Genomic DNA, 10,255 nt, shown 5'->3' on the forward strand with positions numbered 1-10,255 from the left:
AGGAGGACCAGGCAAGTGTGTTCTGGAAGCTGAGTGTTTTTGAGGAGAGAGTGACCGACTGGGTCGAAAGCTGCTGAAAGGGGAAGGAGACAAGTGGAGAGCAGCCAGTGCTGTTTGCACCGGGGTGGAAATCGCCCAGCAGGGAAGCACGAGTTTGGGTCCGGGACAAATTGATCAAAGAGAGATGTTTCCAGTCACTGGTTTGGCTGTCTCTGGCCAGTGAGGCCCTCTCGACCCCAACACCCAGTTCGATGAATGGCGGGGACTATCCTGATCTAATCATGGGTGCATATTCACAAAGGGAGGCAGAAGAAGGTGCGTGGTGATCGGGATGCCCAGAGATGAGGAAAGACCTAGACACGTAGAACTCACCTCCGCAGTTCACGGTCCAGTAAAGGTAGCAGGCATAAGCACTTAGTGGGCATCTTAAAACCAGCCAACACCAACAGCAAATCTTGGAAAGTTTTTCTCTGAGCGCAAGGAACTATTAAAGCTGCTTCAGGGCTTGCCCCCGTAGCCTAGTGGTGAAGTTTGGCACACTCCGCTTCGGCGGCCTGGGTTTGGTTCCTGGGCGAGGACCTACACCACTCATCTATCAGTGGCCATGCTGTGGCGGCGGCCCATGTACAAAATAGAGGAAGATTGGCAACAGATGTTAGTTCAGGGCAAATCTTCCTCAGCTGAAAAAAACACAAAAGGTGCTTAAGTGTAGAAGAAATAGTGAAAATCTTAGAACATCAGGCTTTAAACTCCAGGTCCTCCACTGATTGGCTCTGCGGCTTTGGGCAGGTCCCCGTGCCTCCCGGAGCCTCAATTTCCTCATATGTCAAGTAAGGACTTTCCCATGGTATTGAGCACCTGGCCAGTTCGGCACAGTTTTCCACACAGGAGAGCTGCTCTTAGCCACTGTTGTCCTCTTAACAAGCTAACCACTAGACTACTGGCCCAAATGCACTCTTCGAAGGTAGAACTTGGTGGGCAGAACTGCTGCTAAAAATGTACGCCAGCTCGTCCAGGCCACCAGCATGTCCCTGAAGATTGTAATCGGTGAGTGACTGGTTGGAAACATTTCATTTTTGACCAGTTTGCTTTCGGACCCTGCATCTAGAGCTGGAAGCAAGACAGGGGAATTCATGAGAATTCTTCCAAAGGAGCAGATCTGGCAAAAGTGGCAGAACAAAATTGAAAAAAAAATTAAGGAAAAAATGCTAAAACACATTAATAGTTGCAAACCTGTCTTAGATGAGAGAAAATGCCCACCTACTACCTCTATAAAGAAAACTTATAAGAAAAATGACACCTTCTAAAAAGGGGATGTGTGTCTCAGGGTACACAAAACCCACTAATAGATATTTTCCCACCATCTTGGGGTTTTATTTTATTTTATTTTATTTTTTGAACTTTTTTTTGTGTGTGTGTGTGTGAGGAAGATCAGCCCTGAGCTAACATCCATGCCAATCCTCCTCTTTTTGCTGAGGAAGACGGGCTCTGAGCTAACATCTATTGCCAATCCTCTTTTTTTTTTTCCCCAAAGCCCCAGTAGACAGTTGTATGTCATAGTTGCACATCCTTCTAGTTGCTGTATGTGGGACGCTGCCTCAGCATGGCCGGAGAAGCGGTGCGTCGGTGCGCGCCTGGGATCCAAACCCGGGCTGCCAGTAGCGGAGCGCGCACACTTAACTGCTAAGCCATGGGGCTGGCCCCCCATCTTGGGGATTTAAAAAATTAATCTTAAAAATGTATTGACTTACACATGTTATTATAGTTTCATAAAGATGAAAAAGCACTGAAGTGTGTAGAATAAAAAGTGAAGGACCCTTGGGGCTGGCCCAGTATCCTAGTGGTTGAGTTCGGCACACTCCACTTGAGCGGTCTGGGTTCAGTTCCTGGGTGTGGACCTACAACACTCGTCAGCCATGCTGTGGCGGTGAGCCATGTACAAAATAGAGGAAGATTGGCTATAGATGTTAGCTCAGAGTGAATCTTTCTCAGCAAAAAAAAAAAAAAAAGTGAAGGACCCTCCCACATCTCACTCTCTCCTCTCTCGCCCCATATACTGAGCAGAACCACTCCGCTCCCCAGAGGAGAGAGATCAGTCTGGCATTTGGATTGACGTGCATGTGGTTGTAGACACATTTATAGTTTCTTGGGTGTTTTACATAAGTGAGGTCAGTCTCTATACGTAGTTCTTTATCTTGCCTGTTTTTTTGCTTAAATAATGGCCATCCATCCACATCATTCGTTACGTGTGGCTCTGTGTCCTGTCTTGGAATGGTTGCCTTCAGTAGCTCATTAAATGGACAGATTCCAATTCCACCAGCCATCCTGTCTGTGTAAGCTGTCTGTCCACGTGTAACAACCCTGTGACTCAGAACAAGTGTGATCGTCTCACAGTTGTTCAGGGTCGGGAATCCAGGCACAGCTTAGCTGGGCCTCTCAAGGTTGCAGTCAAGCTGTGGGCTGGGGCTGCGGTCTCATCTGAAGGCTCAGCTGGGGGAGGGCCCACTTCCAGGCTCACACACATGCTCGGTGGCGGGATTCAGTTCCTCGAGGGTGGTTGGACACAGAGCCTCAGGTCCTTGCTTGCCATTGGCTGGGAATCTCCCTCAGCTTCTCGCCATGTCAGCCTCTTGATAGGGCAGCTCATGAGGTGTCGGCTGGCTTCTCTAGAAGTAAGAGAGCGTGCCCAAGATGGAAGCCAAAGTCTTTATAACTTTATAATCATGGAAGTGATGTCCCATCACTTGTGCCATATTTGGTTCATTACAACAAGTCACTAGGCCCAGCCCACACTGAAGCTGAGGGACTAACATAAGAATGTCATACCAGGAGGTGGGGATCATGGGGGCCATCTTTAAAGCCACTTGTCACACTGTGTGGATATAGTGGGCACACTGTGGGCTGTGCAGGTTTTCATTAGCATCAAAAATGCTGCAGAGGGGCCGACGCTGTGGTCTAGTGGTTAAGTTCGGTATGTTTCTCTTTGGCAGCCCCGGTTTGGTTCCCAGGCGTGAACCTACACCACTTGTCAGTGGCCATGCTCTGGTGGCAACCCACATACAAAACAGAGGAAGACTGGCACAGATGTTAGCTCAGGGCTAATCTTCCTCAGGAAAAAAAAAAAATGCTGCAGAGGATGAGCATATACATATTTACGTGTATTTTTTGCTCACTTATGGAGGCATTCCTGTGGGATACATTCCTAGCAGCAAAATTTCAAAATTGAGGAGTATGCCAATTTTATTTTTATTTATTTGACTTTTTAAAAATTGATTTTTTGCATATAGAAAACCTTCATATGATTCACACTTTAAGAGGTTCCAAAATTACCCCAATGCATGGTCGCTCCCAGCTCCCTCTGGAGGTCAGTTACCAATTTCTTAGGTGTCCTTTCAGAGATAGGTGCAAGTAGGTAGAAGCAAACAGAAATATATTCATTTTCTGGCTCCTCTACCCAGTGGCAGCCTACTTTATTTTATTTTATTTATTTTTTTGTGAGGAAGATCAGCCCTGAGCTGACATCCATGCTAATCCTCCTCTTTTTGCTGAGGAAGACTGGCTCTGAGCTAACATCTATTGCCAATCCTCCTCCTTTTTTTTTTTCCCCCCCAAAGCCCCAGTAGATAGTTGTATGTCATAGTTGCACGTCCTTTAGTTGCTGTATGTGGGACGCGGCCTCAGCATGGCCGGAGAAGCGGTGCATCGGTGTGTGTCCAGGATCCGAACCTGGGCCGCCAGTAGCGGAGCACTCGCACTTAACCACTAAGCCACAGGGCCGGCCACTACTTTATTTTTTTAAAACAGCTTTACTGAGGTATAATTGATAGACAAAAAACTGCACATATTTAATTCATACAATTTGATGCATTTGGATGTGTATGTACCCCCATGGAAGCATCATGACACTCAAGGTAGGAGACATGTCACCTCCAAGAGTTTTCATGTATCCCTTTGGTTTTTTGTTTGTTTGTGTGGTTAGAATGCTTAACATGAGATTGACCCTCTTAAGTTTAAGTGCACAGTGGAGTATTGATGACTATAGGCACTGTGTTGTATAGCACATCTCTAGAACTTACTCAGCCTACTTTATTATGTAGGTTACTCTTTTCATCTAGTTTATCCCAGGGCAAAAAGCTCTCTGTTCTTTTTTCATGGCTGCATAGTATTCCCTTGTGTGAATGCCATCATTTTCTCAATCAATCCCCTATTGTTGGCCATGTAAGATGCTTCTCATCTTTTGGAGGCCCATTTTAAACTGCGACAGAGGATCAGCCCCGTGGCTTAGCGGTTAAGTGCGTGCGCTCCACTGCTGGCGGCCCGGGTTCGGATCCCGGGCGCGCACCGACGCACCGCCCCTCCGGCCATGCTGAGGCCACGTCCCACATACAGCAACTAGAAGGATGTGCAGCTATGACATACAACTATCTACTGGGGCTTTGGGGGAAAAATAAATAAATAAATAAACTGCGACAGAGCTGCCAAATTGCCCCTCCAAAAAACATGTGGCATACTAACAACTGTCCCAACTCATTTCTCACCAATTCTCCGGTGTGGATCACACTGCACTGGGAGAGGCCGGGGGCACATGGTCATCCCGCTGCAGAGAAAGGCCCCTTGGTTTGAGGACGAGGGGAGGTCCAGGTTTTTACAATCTGCAGGTGTTTGAAACAGTGTGTGCTGGAGGGAAAGTGGTGGCTGAGAAGCAGGTGTGAGAGATGCTGCAGTGACAAGGATGGGAGGGTCCCAGCCCAGAGGCGATGGCCGTGGTGGGCCTTGGGCAGGAGGGATGGAAAGGTGAGGCGTTCACTTCTAGTGCCCCTCATTTTTTCCATCAAGTGGGGGGCCAAGGGCTTCTGCTGAGATTAAGCAAGAACCTGGGCTTGAGGCCCCGCATGGCCCCTCATCGGGCCGTGACCTCAGGCTCCTGCCTCCTGGTCCTCGGTTTCTCCCTCCGCAGATGGGCTAATGAGATTGTCCACCTCATGGCCCGGTGTGTGAGGATTCAGTGAGTTCAGATGGGAGGTGCTTAGCATAGTGTTTAAGAAATATTAACTATTATTATTGCTTTTCCAAGAATGACGTCTTTTTAAATTAAGTGATGCAGGCTGGCACCAGCTCTACCCACCAGTCTGACCCCCTCTAGTGTGTATGGCAGAGGATCTCCCAGGTTATTGTTGGGAACCTTGAGTAGGGTGGAGAAGGCTGAACCAGTCTCGAGCAGGTAATCAAGGAACCGTAGAGAATACCAGGAAGCAGCAGCGGGGGTCCAGTTGACGCTGGAGGTCATAAATTTGCAGTTCATTTGTTTGAAAAATATGCATTGGATGCCCGCTAGGGGTTGGGGCTGTGGCCCTGAAAAGATGGGTGTGGGCCCTGCCGCCCTGGAGTTGGCGGGAAGTGGCCAGGTGGCTCCCCGTGCAGACCTAGGTGTCTCAGATCTGTAAGGTGAGGCTCCAGGAAGCCGGCCCTGTGAGGAGTAACTGAGACTCACAATTTCATGCTCCATAGAGTACCTGCTACACCATCAGGGGTCATCCTTTGAGAGGTACAGCCAGAGGGAAGGGCACACAGGTAAGAGGGGACACTGTAGGCAAAGGCCTCGAAGCTCCAGACTGCAGGGCACATGGAGGTGAGTGGACAAATAGGATTAAAGAGCCCTGTCCGTGTGTGTGTGGTCAGATCAGACTATGTTATGTTAACAAATCCCTAAATCTCAGGGGTTAACAAAGGATTGTCTCCCTCCCCCCACCCATGAGAGTCTGATGTGGGTCAGGCTGTTCCCTCTGGTGGCTCTCCTCCAACAGTGACTCAGGGCTCCCGCTGCCCCCATCCCATAACCAACGCCTCCATTTCGGGGGCCGTGGGCTCCAGCCCTGGGAAGCAGCAATAGCCCAGGAGCATGGAGCGCGGGAGCTGGCTCTTACTGCCTGGGACCGGAAGTGACGCTCCTGACGTCATGACGCTCACGCTTCCGCTCCCACCGATGAGAACTCAATCGTCCTAAGCTACGACTGGGGTAGCTGGGGCAGGTGGTGTCCTGGTGCGCCAGGAAGGCGAGAGGGGCTGGTGAACGCATCCCACCGCCTCTGTAGGGGTGTGGAGGCAGTTCTGGGGGGACGTACTCTGTGGATAAGCCAGCCGTGGTCCTTGTCCTTACGAAGCGCCCCTCGAATGTGGCAGACACAAATACTTACAAATCATGAGCAAGTTTAAGGAAGAATATATAGAGCTTGGAAGAGCGTGGATCAGGCAGGCCTTTTTTTAAAAAACATTTTGTGGGCCGGCCCCGTGGCTTAGCGGTTAAGTGCGCGTGCTCCGCTGCTGGCGGCCTGGGTTCGGTCCCAGGCGTGCACCGACCCACTGCTTCTCCAGCCATGCTGAGGCCACGTCCCACATACAGCAACTAGAAGGATGTGCAGCTATGACACAACTATCTACTGGGGCTTTGGGGGCAAAAAATAAATAAATAAAATCTTTAAAAAATTTTTGTGATTGGAAAACCAAAAAACAAACCAACAAAGAAACTTCAAGACAGAGATTGCCTTCCTCCTATTTTGTAGTAGAAAGCTTATTTGTCCATGTGTCTTCGTGTTGTTGTCTACGTCACACACACACAACCTATATGTACCCCCAGTTTACCCTTTTAGTAAACTCAGAGTGGTTAAACAGTAGTCGGTTAAACGGGGTTATTTGAAAAGGATATTTCTACATCAGGATGGGCTGGGTTATACAATAACAAACAACCCCCAAATGGCAGTGGTTTGAAATAGCCAAGGTGGATTTTCTCACTCATGCTACATGGAAGGTCAGCTCAGAGCCCATGCTGATGGATCTGGAACATTACCAAGCCTCGTGGGAAAGGCATCAAGAGCTCTGGTCTCACACCAGTAGTTGAATACTCCAGACTGAATTCACATACGTCATTTTCGCCCATATCTCATTGGCCAGAATTAGTCACATGGCCCCACTCAACCATAATGGGGTTAGGAAGTGCAATCGTTAATTGCTGGCCAAGTGGGGAGTTAGAAATAGATAGCACTAATGACCATCTAAACACATTAAACATTTTATTTTGACCAGGAACATTTAAACAGACATTCATCTCTCTAGGTAGGACCAAGCCCTTTCCTTTAAGTATTGGTCTCCTAATTATCTTAGGACATCATATTCTTGTATAAACGGCACCCACAAACCACAACGAGTCATCTATCATTTCCAATTTTGTTTTACAGTGACTTGAGAACGTAAAGACACTTATGAAGCAAACTAAGGGCTGGGTCTTCCTAGGTTTGTATGAGCTTTTCCATTTGGCCATTTGCAGTTGCTTTGCAACTAATTTGGCAGCAATATTTTGTGGTTTTTTCAGCAACTCACATTCATTTCCAGTGCAGGCAACTTGATTTGCATATAAACAACTCTCTTGCATTAATATTTCATTAGCTTGATAGGATTAAGTTATTATCTTAAGAACAACTCGCATAAACAGGTTTGGTAACAGCTACTGTTCAGGAAGTGTGTAGCCTAACAGATGGGCAAAGAATTGCTTAGTCATAATAGTGTGCTAGCCTGGGCAGCAGATTTTACAGATTTTAAAGACAGTGGCTTTCAAACTGGCACACTGGGTAAGCAAGATGGTTTCAGAGAGCTGTACTGTAGTATTACTAATAGAACTTCAGTGTATGTTTTCATCTCACATTCTGACATGTTTCTGTTTTGCTCACACTGGAGTGTATCCTGCCACACATTTCTCCATGCTTATACAATCCTGGGAATTCATACCCACATATGTGTCCTGATGGGACCTGAAGGATGGGAAGGGATCACCTAGGTTGAGAAGAGGGAGGATGCAGATGACATCAGTCTGGAGACAGCAGCAGGGGTCCCACCATACAGGGCATTAGAGGAAGAGTCTATATTTAATTCTAAGGGCCTTGGGAAGCCATTGGAGTGTTTTGATGAGTGGAATAAGAGACACAAGGTGGCAAGAGATAGGAAGCTGTTATCCAGGCAAGAGATCGTGATGGCTTGGACCAACAAAAATGGTGAGAAATGAGGATTTAGGGAGATTAGGGAGGCTTCTGTCCCTCTAGTTCTTTCTCCTTCCTGCTGCCAGCAGTGGGGTGTCCTGACATGGGTATTGACGGGGCTCTGGAGATACCTGTTGATATCTAACTTTCGGTCTGGGTCTGAGGGCACTGACTCCATTTGGCCACAATCCAGGTCAGATTTGGGGCTCCCTGGGAAGCCCTTGGGCAGGCGGCTTGGTAGGTGGGACAAGCAAGGACCAGAGATAGACCTGGCCCACGCTTCTCGAATTTCACTGGCCACTCCTCTGTCTCATTTGCTAGTTGCCCCTCAGGGCCCGACCTCTAAAGGGATGGAGTGTCCCAGTCTCGATCCACACACATGCTCTCCACGATGCCACTGTCTCATTGATTCAAACACTGAAGACTCCCGAAGTTGTATCTCCAGGCTACCCTATCCTACATTGCTTAGTCAGCATCTCAAACTTAACACACCACAAACAGAAATAGCCTCCCCGCAACCCCCGCAGCAACCTGCTCCTCCGATAGTCAGCTCCATTTCACTAAATGGCACCTCTGTCCAGGCAAAAACCTTGGCGGCATCCTTCAACCCTCTCTTTCTCTCATTCTGCACAAGCCCTTTGGGCTCCAGCTTGAAAATAAATTGTGAAAGTCACGACCTGCGCTGTGGCCCGCCTGCCTGCAATCCATTCTGTCTAGGCTGCTTGCCTGGATTACTGCCACAGTCCCCTCTTGGCCCTCCTGCTTCCAATCATCCCTTACAATTTTATTTTCAACACAGCAGCCAGAGGGATCCTTAAAAAAAGATTTAAATAATTCAAAAATTAATTTTCAGTCGGCAATATTCGCATGTGGTAAGAATTCCAAATAATCTAAAAGAGTAAACTCGGTCTCCTTTCCACTCCTGTGGCCCCTTCCCCTCCATCAGAGATGACCGGATCCCCGCTGCTTCCGTAGACTTGAAGAGATACTGTGTGTATGATTCTATGAGTTCTGTGAATGATTTAAAATGTAAATGAGATGATGTCACTCCTTTGCTAAAAACCTTGTGGTGGTTCCCCAGCAAAATGAGACTAAAATCCAAATTCCATCCTAGGGCTACAGGACCCTGCTGTGGCACCCGGCCCTTCCCCACTTCCACAGCTCTCCTCCACCCTCCCTCCACTCCAGCCACAGTCGCCTCCCTTATCTTCTTTCCACTCTGAGGATTTGTGCCCTTGCTGTTCCCTCATTCTGGCACACTCTTCCAGCCTATCTGGAATTGCATGCTGCCTTAAAGGTCACTTCTTGACTTCTCAAGGTCCCTATCCCATCGCTCTGTGTATTCGCGCTATTTATAACATTTATCAGAGACGCGATTGTTTGTTTTCTCCCGTGGATCTGGGTTCTGTGAGGGACCTGGTCTGTTTTGGTCATCGCAGTATACTCATTGTCCAGCACAGAACTGAAAATGGTACTACTCATTTTTGAAAAAGAAAAAGCTAACATTTAAGTTGTTACTGTGCCAAGGACAGGTCCTAATACTTTATTAACTCATTTGATCCTCATAACCACTTTAGAGTTAGCTATTATCCTATTTAAGAGACAGGGAAATTGAAGCAAGAAATCTTACACAATTCTAGTAAGTGGATACGCAGTCATTTATGAGTTGCGTGAATGAGTGCATCAATGAATGGCCCTGAGAGGCGGGTGGCGAGAAGCCGGAGGAGGAGCGTAGGGCGTGAGCGACCAATGGGCACGCACCTGTGACTGGTGCGCGTCTACGGGGACTACTGGCCCCGCCTAGGCCGCGCGAGGGCCGCTGGGAGTTGTAGTCCTCTGCCCACCTAGCCACGTCATTGCCTTCAAACCTTAAGTCCTCCCCTTGTGTATGGTACGATCCGTATCCCCAAACCTCGAGGTAGGTTCCTTCGCCCTCAGGCCCATTATGCCTTCCTCCCCCCTTTCCTGAGGTCTCTTGGTGTAATCTCCCGGCTCCGCGGGTCCGGGACTCACTTAAGGTGTCCCGGTGTCCGGACCACCAGCCTGGGGCCAACTTGGTATCGTCCTCTACGTTCCTCTACCCCCCTCCACCCTTTGGTATGGCCTCTCCCGCCACGCCCCCCCGAAGTTGTTTCTCGCACGTCCTCTCAGCCCCTCCCCTCTCGCTCGAGCGGCCTATAGTATCTTGCAATGGCCGAACACCCCGCCCTGGGACACTGCTCCCTCAG

The sequence above is a fragment of the Diceros bicornis genome, chromosome 34, assembly GCF_020826845.1.
Source record: "Diceros bicornis minor isolate mBicDic1 chromosome 34, mDicBic1.mat.cur, whole genome shotgun sequence".
NCBI lineage: Eukaryota > Metazoa > Chordata > Mammalia > Perissodactyla > Rhinocerotidae > Diceros > Diceros bicornis.